A 13143-nucleotide genomic window follows, 5' to 3' on the forward strand; every position below is an offset into this window, starting at 1 on the left:
GTGCACACGCACGCACGCACGCACAAGACACACATTGACATTCACAAGCCATCATGTTTCAGGACAATACTGTTGGATGCATGGGAAACTGGACGTCTGCTTGCGAGGGCCACCTTCACTTCGTCTCTGTCAGGTGGAAACCTCATATGTCCAAAACTTTTCAGGATTCAGGAAGTACCAGATCCGTAAGCACGAAACGCGTCGTTTCGAGCCACGTTTCGAGCTTGCTTTCGACGCTCACGCTGTAGTATGATCAAGTAGGGCGTTGATTTACGAAAAATTCTAAAAAGTTGGAATATGGAGATAAGATGTTTCAACAGCAACGACTTAATGATTTGTGGCCGCCTCCATTGTCAAAGTTGCCCACCCCTGCTATACTATATGCTATCGGGCAGAAACCTTGTATCCTCGATCTCCATATTTCAACTTTTCTTCTTGTTTTATTGTCTCAGCCAGGCCGAAAGGCATGGCGAGAGAGTATGTTATTTTTTATTTTTTCATTTATTAATGTCCTATTGAGTGTCGTGCAAAATGTGTAAAAATAGCCAAACGCCAAGCGCCAAGAGAGAGGTTTCCTCATTGCTGGAGGGTTCGTTAATGGCTTGCAGGATTTTTATTGGCACTCAGCAGGAATATATAGTCACACACATGCCTTATGATATTAGTAAAATAGCTGTGAAAAATGTATCTGTGCTGACATCAGTAGATATATTCAGAATACTCTTCTTCTTCTTCTTCACATCCTGGACTCAGATAGGTGCCAAGGTGTATTATAATGACTATTATTTGCATTCAAATAATAATTTAAAAAATGAATCATTGGACCATTGGCTGAATATCATTCCTTGATTAAACATAACCTTTTGTTTTATGTGAAACTGCCAACTTTACCTTTAATGATATGGTGATGGCAATCGTATACTTCTTACACTATGTCTACAGAGCGCCTTTATATTCTAGACTCTGTGTTACTGTAATGACTTATGTTCGTGTTCCCGGCTTCACAGTGTGTGTGTGTCTTGCTTTATTAAAGAGCATGAGGGCTTATCTTGCAAAAGGGAAATGTCAGCCACCTTTACTTAACCACATTGAACCCTAGCGTCCTTATTTATTTAAATGTGGGGCGAACATTCAGCAAGAAATAGCCAATGCAAGCTCTCAACACGCCTTGTGACATGTTCTTTGCAGAGGGACAGATGTCCTACAATATGTTAGCTGATCTAAAGCTCTCCAACGCACCGACGTTGACGGCGGTAAGTGTTGCATGCGTATGTTATTAGAAAATCTGCTGTTGACTGGGCGGTGGGTACGAAAGTTGTAGAGAAGCGCCGGTAGCCGTCCGAGCTTGCTCGTCGGATAGCAGCTGGCTTGTTGTTGAAAAAGACATTAAGCCATAGGCTACTTTTAGCACCATAGTAGCCGTCTGTCGGTGTTGTTCTCTTTTTTCGACTTATATCCCGACTTCCTTTTGACTGCCGGTGTAGTAATCTGTAGTAGTCTGTTTGGTGGAGAGTAATCTGAGTTCCCAGAAGTTTTTCGCCTCGCATACAAACGGGAGCGGCGAGGAACTTCTGGGCCAGAGCGCTGGTATTTGTGGGCGGGATGTAACTTACGCTCAGAATCTGAGCGGACACGCCTCTTACCGGTCTGAGAGCTGTGCAACTCGTCTAAAAAGTCCGACGAGAGGCAAACAGCAGTACACAACAATGGCGGCTGCAATTTGTCAAGGGGAAATTGCTTCCCGTCGCTCCTATTAACATGCAACACCCACTGCATGTGGATCCCGCCCCCTTTTCTTCATTGGCTGTTGATTTGAATCAGAACTCAGTGGCCGCGCCCCTGTTGTTCAGGCTTTGAGCCGAAGCCTCCCAGACTAGGTGGAGAGTTACCTTTAGTGTGTGGGAGGGGATGGATCATGTCCTGATGACTTTGACTGCCTTGTACAGTAGGTCATTACCATTGTTTTGAATTGGATTTTAGAAGAAACTGGAAGCCAGTCTTAACCCATTCAATCCGTGAACGCATCTGTCATTTTAGATTTCTTTGGCTATTAAAAAATAGCAGATCTACAAGCTTGTATAACTATATTTTTGAAAAATCGTGAACATTTTTACAAATCTTTGAATATACTATAGCTTTTTTTAAGCGAACATTTGTAACTCAAATCTTTACTTCTGGGCGTCCCTGGAACAAAATATTTTGAGATGGGTAGGCTATGGGTAGGCTATGTTGCTGTATCAGTGGTGCTCCAACGTTTTCATGTCAAGGACCCCCAGAATTATATGTATTTGGCCGTGGACCCCAATCTCAAAATAGTTTGTTCCAGGGACCTCTCAGAAGCAAAGATTGGAATTAAAAATGTTCGCTTTAAAAATATATATATATTCAAAGATTTGCACAAATTTTCAAGATTAAAAAAAAAAGTCAGATCTACAAGCTTATAGCCGCGCCATGAGCTTGTATATCTGCTGTTTTTTAATAGCCAAATAAATCAAAAATGACACAGATGCGTTCCCGGATTGTATTGGTTAAGGGTACGCAAAAGGAGAGGACACACACAAATCTCAGCTCACAGCACATCAAACCCCCAAAATGATATGTATTTGGCCACGGAACACCATCAGATTTCACGGCTCGCAGCACGGCTCGCAGCACGGCTATTTTTGTGTCTGAGCGTTTTGTAAATATTTTTTTCCCCTGCAGAGTAAAAGTTTCCACCCAACAGCGACAATATCATTGACACAGCTATTCTGAGACACAGAGCAAGTAGACAGGGAACAGTGCCATTTTATAGTGAGCATTAGTGAGGACCAAATATATGAAGATAGGTTGAAAATGGGTGAAGTGGCCTTTTAAGTACAATACTTGGGTAAATGGTAAATGGTGCATTTATATAGCGCCTTTATCAAAGGCGTTTTTTTTTCCTTAATTTTTTTATCCCACAATTTTGAAACCCTTTTTCACCCGGTGCTAATTTTCTAAGTGATCCTGGGCGCTACACTCCCCCCACCAGCCTAGGGAGCCCAGGGCCGAGCTCATGCCTCCTCCTTCAATGCATGAGAGCCAACTGACCTTCTTATCACCTGACAGGGGGGAGTTTCCCCGGTGGGACGTAGCGCGTGGAAGGAACACGTTATTCCAACCAGTTCCCTTCCCCTCCATCAGGGGGGAGACGGTATAACGACCAGGATTACTACATGTTTTTGTGAGGGTATTAACTACCCTAGGAGACACGGGGAGAACATGCAAACTCCACACAGAGTAGGCCCTTTCGCCAACCAAGGCGCTTTTCAATGAATGTGCATTACATTCATCCATTCATTCACACACCGATGGCGGAGGAAACCATGCAAGGCACCAACCTGCTCATTGGGGGCAATTAGGGCTTCAGTGTCTTGCTCAAGGACACTTCGACACTAACTCTGAGAAAGCCTTGGATAGAACTGGGAACCTTCCAGTTCCCAAGTGGCCGCTCTACCTCCTCCGCTACTGCCGCAAGTAAATGCACGTAGTTACTTTCCCCGCCACTGGTGATTAGATTACAAATTGTGGGCAACAGCAGCTAAACTGCTGCAAACTGATTTTTCACACAACCTTTCTCTTTTCCTCCAGTGCGTTTATAGACAGAACTGTGGCCATCCATCCTGAACGGAGGATAAACGGCCACAGCAGGGCAGCAGGGCAGCCATTACGTAGTAGGATCAATACTTCACTGGGAGACACAGAGCTGTTGTTGCTTCTCCAAAATGTGCTTGTCATACTCTATACAGTATGGGTCAGAAGCAGCAGCAAGCTTTTTGGTGTCCTTTAAAGTGGTTCTTTGAGAAAGATGAACTTTGACAACTTTTTTTTTACATTTCATGATCATGAAAGCCCTAGGTCCAGGGACCCTCAGCGTTCCTTGAGGGGGTTCTAAATGGACCCTTACAGGTCTGTGTGTAGAAGGGTCCATTTGGTTCCAGACGTTGTACACTCTCAGAGTTAAGGGGGTTATTGAAAATTTTAAAAAGAGTTTGAGAACCACTGCTGTTACCTACACTTTATACTTTGTGGTACAACAGCGCTGTGTGCCGAAAATAATCAGCATATCATGACAAGTTGTGAGCTTGTAGATCGGCTATTTGAAAATAACCCTTTCCTTAAGGGTTAGGAAGTGTTAAGCCCCCCTTCCTGGCATCTAACACGCTGGCATATGCTTCCTGTTCAGCGTGTCAGTTATGATTTCAGAACTTGGGTAGTTTCCCAGAACTTTTCAGTTCATAACTGATAATGACACAACCCATCTGGCCTTCACACTTAACCCATTCAATCCGGAAACGCATCTACAAATGTCTTCTATATCCTAACAGGTTTCTGAAAAACGTATGTTCCTATATCATTGGTGCTCAAACCTTTTCATGTCAAGGACCCCCAAAATGATATGTACAGTATTTGGCCGCCGACCCCCATCTCAAAATATTTGGTTCCATGGACCCCCAGAAGCAAAGATTTGAGTTACAAATGTTTGCTTTAAAAATATATATATTCAAAGATTTACACACATTTTCACCATTTAAAAATGGTGACACGCTATGAGCTTGTATGTCTGCTATTTTTGAATAGTCAAGGTATAAAATAATGGTTATAGCTAAAATCTAAAATGACGGCTATTTAAAGAAAACATTAAATATAAAAAAATATAGTTTGGGGAAATTATATAGGTATAACAGGTCAACGTTGTGAGCTTGTAGATCTGCTATTTTCGGTGAGTGACGAAGTTTTAAGACAGAGTATAAATTAAGCAATACACTGCATGTTTACTGAACATTCACTATTCATGCCTCTATAACTTTTGACTATTTCATTCATCATTCAAAACTGACATTTATTTTTAATTGTCAGCTAGACTATACAAGGAAGATCGATAAAGGCATGTTCCATAATGTGCACAACTTGGTCGACATGCCGATGTATAATCTTCATATTGATTGGAAGTCATATTGCCCAGCCCTATATGAATGCATGGAAAAAATACCTGCTGCCCAAGCATGGCCAGGATTCCAGGAATAGTGAAAGGTCATCATCATCTACTGTGACTGTGATTGTGACTGAGGAGGATGTTTAACAGGAGAGTCTGGGGGGACTATGGGGGATTTTCTTGGAACAAGCAGGGTGATGACTTGAGACAATGAGAGAACAACAACAATAGACAGGGGTGAAAGTGGCTTGAAGCTCTTGCCGGAACCAGTGGTGGAAAGTAACTAAGTACATTTACTCAAGTACTGAGCATTCTATACTTGAATATTCTATAAATAATGATTCCTTGTGAAACGGGACATTCTGCATAATGAGTACTTTTACTTTTGGTACTTTAAGTATATTTAATGTCGATACTTTTGTGCTTTTACTCAAGTACATGTTGAATAAGGGACTTGTAAATAAGTATATCTACATTGCAGTAGGATACTTTTACTTAGGTGAAAAATGTGATTACTTTTTCCACCACTGGCCGGAACTATACCCCAGCCTTCATCTGCTCATATTTGTTGTCCTCATTCATGCATCCCTGAATGCATGCATTAGATTTCATTATGTCTGTACAGTATGGTGTAGAAATTAGAAGCACATGATATCATGCATAGAAATGATAAATGTATATCAAAATGGTGTGTGTACACGTAGAATAATGTGTTAATGTTGACAAAAAGGAATTGGTCTAAGGGAGGAGTTTACACCACAACAACTATGATGACAACAGTGAACAACAGTTTCTAGATTTGCTATTTTCAAATAGGCAAAATATAAAAACAAAAAATTATCAATAATTATTATAACCCAATATAATGATATATTATTCTGAAATGGGACATTCTGCATAATGAGTATTTGAGTACTTTTACTTTTGCAACGTTTAGTATATTTGATGCCAATACTTTTGTTCTTTGATTTAAGTAAGGTTCTGAATACAGGCATTTTACTTGTAACAGAGTATTTCAAAATTTTAGTATCACTACTTTTACTACCGAGTTATTTTCTGCCATATGGTTGGGGGCAAATTACTGTAGCCTATGGCAACCATATAGACAGGAAATAGTATGATTAAACACAGGTGTTCCCAATTATGCTAATTAAGGTTTCATTCATGTAGATTGGAAGAGCCTTTCCAATGAGCCAACAACATGCACAATAGCAGCACCGTGACTGTTTGACCGGAATGGAATTTAATTAGTATCATTAGGGAACATCTGCGTTTAATCCTACTATTTCCTGTCAAAATTGCTCTGGTGAATGTGTCAATAGGGCTGTCCCAATTTGTCGAAATATATAACAAATCATTTCAAAATACAACGAAATGTTTTTGCTATTTTTTGCTAAATTCAAAAGTGAATGTGGTCAAGTGTATCTGTGGGTTTATATAGATACTGAACAAATGAAAAGAACAAATGAAGAAATTGTGCCTAAATAATAACTACATAGGATTCATCTGAAAAAAGAGCCTGGGTAGAACGCAGGTTATTTTTTCCTGGCATTTCCTGAAAGGTAACGGTTTTGGACGTAAGAGTTTTCAACTACGACAGCTGATGATAAGAGAGTGGGTCTTTACAAGTTTCTGTTCATTTTATCACCCTCTAAATATCCGTGGCTGTTGTGCGTATGATGCCCATAGGATGGCTGTCACTGCAGCGCGGCAGGGAACCCCTTTCCCTTGGCAGGGATAAACTCTAGTCGTTCATTTCCATCAGTGGACAGGCCTATAATCTCAGCTAGGCTTAAGGATTTACATTCCCTCGTAAACATACACGCTCTTCCACCACAGCATAGTTGCTGTCGGGCAGAAACCTCTTATCTCCATATTTTCACTTTTTGTGTTTTTATTCGTAAATGAACGCCCTGCTTGATCACACTACAGCGTCACACAAAAGCATCAAAAGTAGCAGATCCGCAAGCTCGAGCTTGTAGATCTGCTATTTTTGCTGTTATTGAATTTGAATCCTGAAAAGTAACAGTTTTGGACATAGGGCCAATACAATGAGGTTTCCACTCGACAGAGACGATATGCACAGCACAGCACTACCAAAAAAAAATCTCTGAAGGAGGTAACTCACACAGTAAGCTTATTTATGTGTATCTAGAGAAACAGAATCCTTTCAAATATAGTGTATCAATTTTGATCCGAACACTGTGTGTGCGTGTGTGGGTACATGCGTGCGTGCGTATGTGCGTGCATGCGTATCTGGCTGTCTGTAGCAGTGTTAATTTCGTCGACTACAATTATGCTGAAAAATTTTCGTCTTTTTTCACTGACAAACTAAGCTATAATGACAATTCCATCAACAAATAACTAGAATAAAATGTTAGGGAGGGACTAGTGGAGAAGAGATCCAGTAGAACTAAGACAAGTCATTCTGAATTTCCTTTAAAAGGTACAGTAAGCACACAAGTTAAAGTTATTTCATCAGGTTACCTGGTGTGTTAATGCTAAACTTGAAATACAACGCAATTACTAGGAAACCCACCACTGACCTCATGACCTGTACTGAGAAGTGAATGACCCAGAGTTCAAATCTTATTTTGTAAATTAAAACATTGATAGACACGCTGTGTAAAGTTGTAGTTACACTGTCCTCAAAATGAAACAAATATATACCAAAAAGAATGCACGTTCATTCATTTTGACAATCAACAATGCATTACACTTTGACTAAACCTGTTATATTAACTAAATAAAACTAAAACATTTCAGATCACCAAAATATTACTGAAAGTAAATCAAATTAAAAAGACTATGACTAAAACTAAATCAAATGTGCTGTCAAAATTAACACTGGTCTTAAAGGAGATTTCCCGGACTAAGTTTTTCTTACCTTTTATATGATATGATTATATAGGATGAGTGGTAGTGGTACAGTAGAAAACATTCACAACTCCATCCCAAGTCCACCGCAGCAAAAAATCCAAGCGGACGGTCCATGCGCTAGATTACAATTTATTCATAAAAATAAAGTTACATAGAAAACAAGTAAAAGTAACAATAAAACAATGTATTGATACCCTGTTACAGGTAAAAGTGCAAAGTTATTGTCATGAAAATAAAAGTACTAAAAGTAAAAGATATTCCCAAATGTATAGCATACTTTTTGGAAAAAGCATCACGTTTCGAGCTTGTAGATGTGCTATTTTCAAATTGCTGAAGAATAGAATATGGGTTCTGTATTAATACTACATGAACTAGTAACTAAAGCTGTCAAGTAATTGTTGTGGAGTACCAACAAAATAGGCTGCCCCAACCCTCCTGATTTCGTGTATAGAGGGGCGGGTGTATAGAGCCGGCGAGAGATTGCGCCTGATCCCATTGGTTCACCGATCTGTCCGTCAACCCCCGCCCCGTTAACACAACATTACGAGCGACGCCCACTGCACTCTGGTTGGTTGGGAAATGAAACACTTCCTCATACCGAGCAAGATATATTTAAAGAAGGTAGGGTCATCTACGTCATTTTCGCTATCATGCAATTCCAGCCGGCAGATTCGTCGCACCATGGGAGCCAGACTGCAGCTGTGAGTTCAGTGGAATGCATTGGAGTTAATGAGAGCCCGGTGGATCAGCTCATGAACAAAATATATTTCTGAATGACTGAGACCTTTGTAAAGTAATTGCTTCTGGAAAATAAAAGAAGACATATCACACATTGTTTTCTGCTGTGTTGCTTTTCGATGTGTACACTGTATACGTTTATTGAGCTATCTAAAGAGCACAAAGTACACGATACTGCCGAGCCAGAAACCAGTGTTGCCATGTCCACTTATTGTAAGCGACTTTGGGCTTATTTTTCTGTGAAGTTGCTTGTAAATATTGGTAGTTGCGGGTTACATTTTTTGGGGCTTTTTTCTAAAGTGTAGTTGATTATTTGGACTTGGGCTTCACAATTTTAAAGTTATTTCAACCAGTGGTTCTCAATTATGTTTATGTCATGGACCCTCAAATTAATGTATTTGTCCCTAACCCCCATCTGAAAAAGTTTTGTGCCAGGGAGCCCCGTACCAGATTTGTGGTGTTAGTGTTTCAAAAATCCTCAATATTTCACATTTTACTTCACGATTTTTTTATAGCAGATCTACAAGCTCTACAACGCGCTGTGAGCTTGTAGATCGGCTATTTTCAATGTATACAATAAAGGTTTAAAGTGCTCATAATGGCCTAGTGCAAGTCTTCAACAGGGGTCCGCGAGGTACTGCAGGGGGTCCGCGAAATTGTTGCTATATATATATATGACATATATATACATACAAATATTTTTTATATTTTATTTTTTCAAAAATGTCCATTTGTCTTCATATATCTTTTAAACATTTTCCACATTTATGCATTAAATAAATGATGATATCTATAAATGATTATGTCCATTTTGAATAGCTTGTATACATGATTATTGTGCAATTGACAGATTTTGTTCTCAGTTAATAAGGTATGTTTATAAATGGCAGTGCAGCCACCCTACTCACTGTACCCTGTACATGTATGTTTAAAATAAAAGCATGAATATATTAATCTGTCTATTATTTTTAATAGCTTAGTATTGATGAACAATAACATGTATATTTATGAAACACAATTGTATACATAATTATAGGGGGTCGAGGTAGGGTAGGGGGTCCCTGCTCCATCTCCCCATCAGTTTGGGAAAACGTTGAAGACCCCCGGTGCTTCTTTTGGTCTTGTTTTCCTAGACCTGGTTGCTTATTTCTCTCACACAATCTGGCAACACTGCCAGAGACGATTTTTATACAGTCTATGGACGATACGACAAAGGACACAATCGTTCAGAAATAGTGTTTGTTCACAAGCTGGTCCAGCTGTCTGCCATAGACTTCATTGTATTTCACCAAACTTCCTGTTCCCGTTTTGGCTCCCATGAGCATCAATGGCGTCTGCCATCCAAGCAATGGCGTCGGCCCGCCCCCCAGGCTGTCCCTACCTTGTTTTCTAATTACCTTGATACCAGTACACCGACGCGCTGGGCCAGGCTTTTATTTTTTAGCAAAACTAAACAATAAAAGCCTGGAGATCGAGGCTACCAACAAAAGAATATTGAAACTAAATTCTCAAGTAAAGCAAAAGGACCTAAAATAAATTACTTACATAAGTACTGTACATAACTGTAGTTACTGTAAGTAATTGTACTTTAAGTTACATTCCACCACTGTACAACAATTAGTGCAGTGATGTAGAGCATGGGTCTTCAACAGGGGGTCCGTAAAATGTACACAACACTGAAGTACAAACAACTCAAACAAGTCTGGGAATTCATTTAGACACTTCAGCTCAGAAATAACCAGACCATTAATTATCCATTTACCATTTATTAACCATTACCATATTAACCATTTACCATATATGCAATGATATTGCATTCAAGTTTGGCGGTGTGACTCTGCTCTTGTGATATGAAAGATTCCCTGTGCAAATATGTCACAGATCTTCAATCACAAAACCCCCAGAGCATAGCATAAATACAGTTTTTAATTAATAGAAAATGTTTAACATGAATAGCGGGGGTTCCCTATGAGTCATCGTTCTCTCCCCTAAGGGGTCCTTGGCCTGGAACACATTGAAGACCGTTGATGTAGAGAATGTCAGCATGCTGAGCACAGTGTGACATTTCTTTATCGTTTCTTCATCGGGGCAGCAGTGGCTCAGGCAGGGACGTGCAGAAGGATTTGGAGAGGCAGGGGCTGGAATTTCAAAAGGGCACTTTTTGTATTTTGTTTCACGGACAATTATCATACTTTTAAGCCCAAAAACCCGAAAAGGTATCACTGTGTGCTTAATGGCCTCAAAGTCACGCACCCAACAAGCTTTGAACTGAGCGGATTGGACATTCCGTTCCAGAGATAATGGCCAAAACATCTTGAAAACGGCCACTTTCGACGATTTTCGATCGCCAATTTTTGGCCATTGTCGCCCGTTTTTCTTCAATAACACGGGCTAGGAAGGTTGTACGGCGACAAACTAGATACCTGAGAAAAGTTCACTTTGAGCTGCATCCAACACATCCACTGGCATTTCCGTCAGCCTTATCGTTAGCCCGCTTGGGGCAGTTGAACTTTTCTTCCTCTTTTTTTTTCCAATCTGGAGAGGGCACTTTTTTAGCGACGGGTAAAAGGGCAGGGGCTCAAGCCCCCTTTCATGTCTATGTGTGCACGTGCATGGGCTCAGGGGTGGAGTGGCCGGGTAGAGTGAACTGGAAAACCGCATGGTTCCCAGTTCGATCCCGGGCTGGGGCGCTCCCCTAGAGTTAGTGTCGAAGTGTCCTTGAGCAAGACGCTGAACCCCTAATTGCTCCCGATGAGCAGATTGGTGCCTTGCATGGTTTCCTCCGCCATCGGTGTATGAATGTGTGTGTGAATGGGTTAATGGCACAGTCAATGTAAAGTGCTTTGGATAAAAGCGCTATATAAATGCACCATTTACCATTTACCATTTACCTGGATGGAGGGAGACATGAAAAGATGCTTCCTACAGTGTAATGGTTTTCAGAGACATGAAAAGATGCTTCCCACTAACAGCATAATGGTTTTCAGAGAACGTGTCGTGTGTTCCAAGCTGAAACTGAACGTCATTTCCTTACTATAGACATCCAGGTCTGAACATCTGTACACAGAGGTTCTCAAACTTCTTCATGTCAAGGAGGACCCCCAAATGAATATAGATTTGGCCACGGACCCCCATCTGAACAAATATTTTGTGCAGGGCCGGCCCTAGGATTTTGGTGGCCCTAAGCAAGATTGTTTGTTGCCTCAAAACATTCCCAGCACAACCACCAAATCACACACACATGCACGTGCACACATTCACACACATTAGCATAGAATGAAAAGGATGGTAAAAAGAATAGTTAAAGCTTGCGTTTCTGTGTTTTTAGGGTCAGACCTTAGCCCCTAATGCCTAATTCATGCGGCGATGTACTGTGAGCTTGTAAATTGTTTTTTTACAGTGTCATCTATAGTATAAATTGGGCTTAATGTATACAGTGTCTTGATTTTTTTTTACATTACTCTCACCTGAACCGTCCATAAATGTGATGTAAATATACCATAAAGCCCAGTGGTGGACATTAATGTACATTTACTACTATTTTCACATAATTGTTATACATTTTAGACATTTGATAGCTTTTGAAACGGGACATTCTGCATAACGAGTACTTTTACTTTTGCTACTTTAAGTACATTTTGATGCCAATACTTTTGTTCTTTTACTCAAGTAAAATTAGAATTTCGGACTTTTACTTGTAACAGAGTATTTCTACAGTGCAGTATTGATACTTTTACTTAAAGGGACTACACCATGAATTTAAACTTTTTCTTCTTTTTTGTGTGTTTTTGGTCTCCCCTACCTCTCTTCTATCTCCAAAAATACCCCAGTTTCAACACTCAGGCTTTCACAGCAAATCTGGGGTTTTCTGTAAATTGGTCTCAAAACAGGCCAAACTCATTTGGTCCCTGACGTGACGTCACGTCAGGGTACAATCCCTACCATTTTTATATATTTTTATTTTTTTACTTTTTCCACACAGAACCAGGAGATAACATGCATACAAACTGGCTCAATAGCGCCCCGTGCCAAACAGGACAATGTGGTATTGCAGGTGAAAGTGCTTTATAAGCCAGAGAGAAGTTAGTTGGAATGAGTATATCTGAGGCTTGATTTAGGCTCAAACCTTTTGAAAAACGTTTGAGGGACATAAACAATATGATATTAAATATTATTATTATTTTTTGAATTCATGGTGTAGTACCTTGTGTAGGTGTAGTACCTTGTAAAACAAGTGAGTACTTCTTCCACCACTGACCACTATGAAAGCACATATTATTTGCATCGAGCTGAAAAATGACCATAAAACGTCCTCACAAGTGTGAAATGTAGAGAATGTGGCAGGCCGTTGCACATTGTTTACAGAGAATACTGATAATTGTCACAGACAATTAGTTGGTCCTGGGCCTTTCCAGGGCCTGAAACATGCTGAATGCTGAACTACAAGCCATGTGACCTGAGCTGCATTCAGCCTTTTTACTGACAGACCAGCGGCAGATGATTGTGATCGGCCTTCTGTTCTGTAAGCTCCATGCAGCAAAGGTCAAGGTGCATGGAGCTCAAAAAGA

Source organism: Gymnoscopelus braueri (genome assembly GCF_963280865.1).
Source record: "Gymnoscopelus braueri genome assembly, chromosome: 14".
NCBI lineage: Eukaryota > Metazoa > Chordata > Actinopteri > Myctophiformes > Myctophidae > Gymnoscopelus > Gymnoscopelus braueri.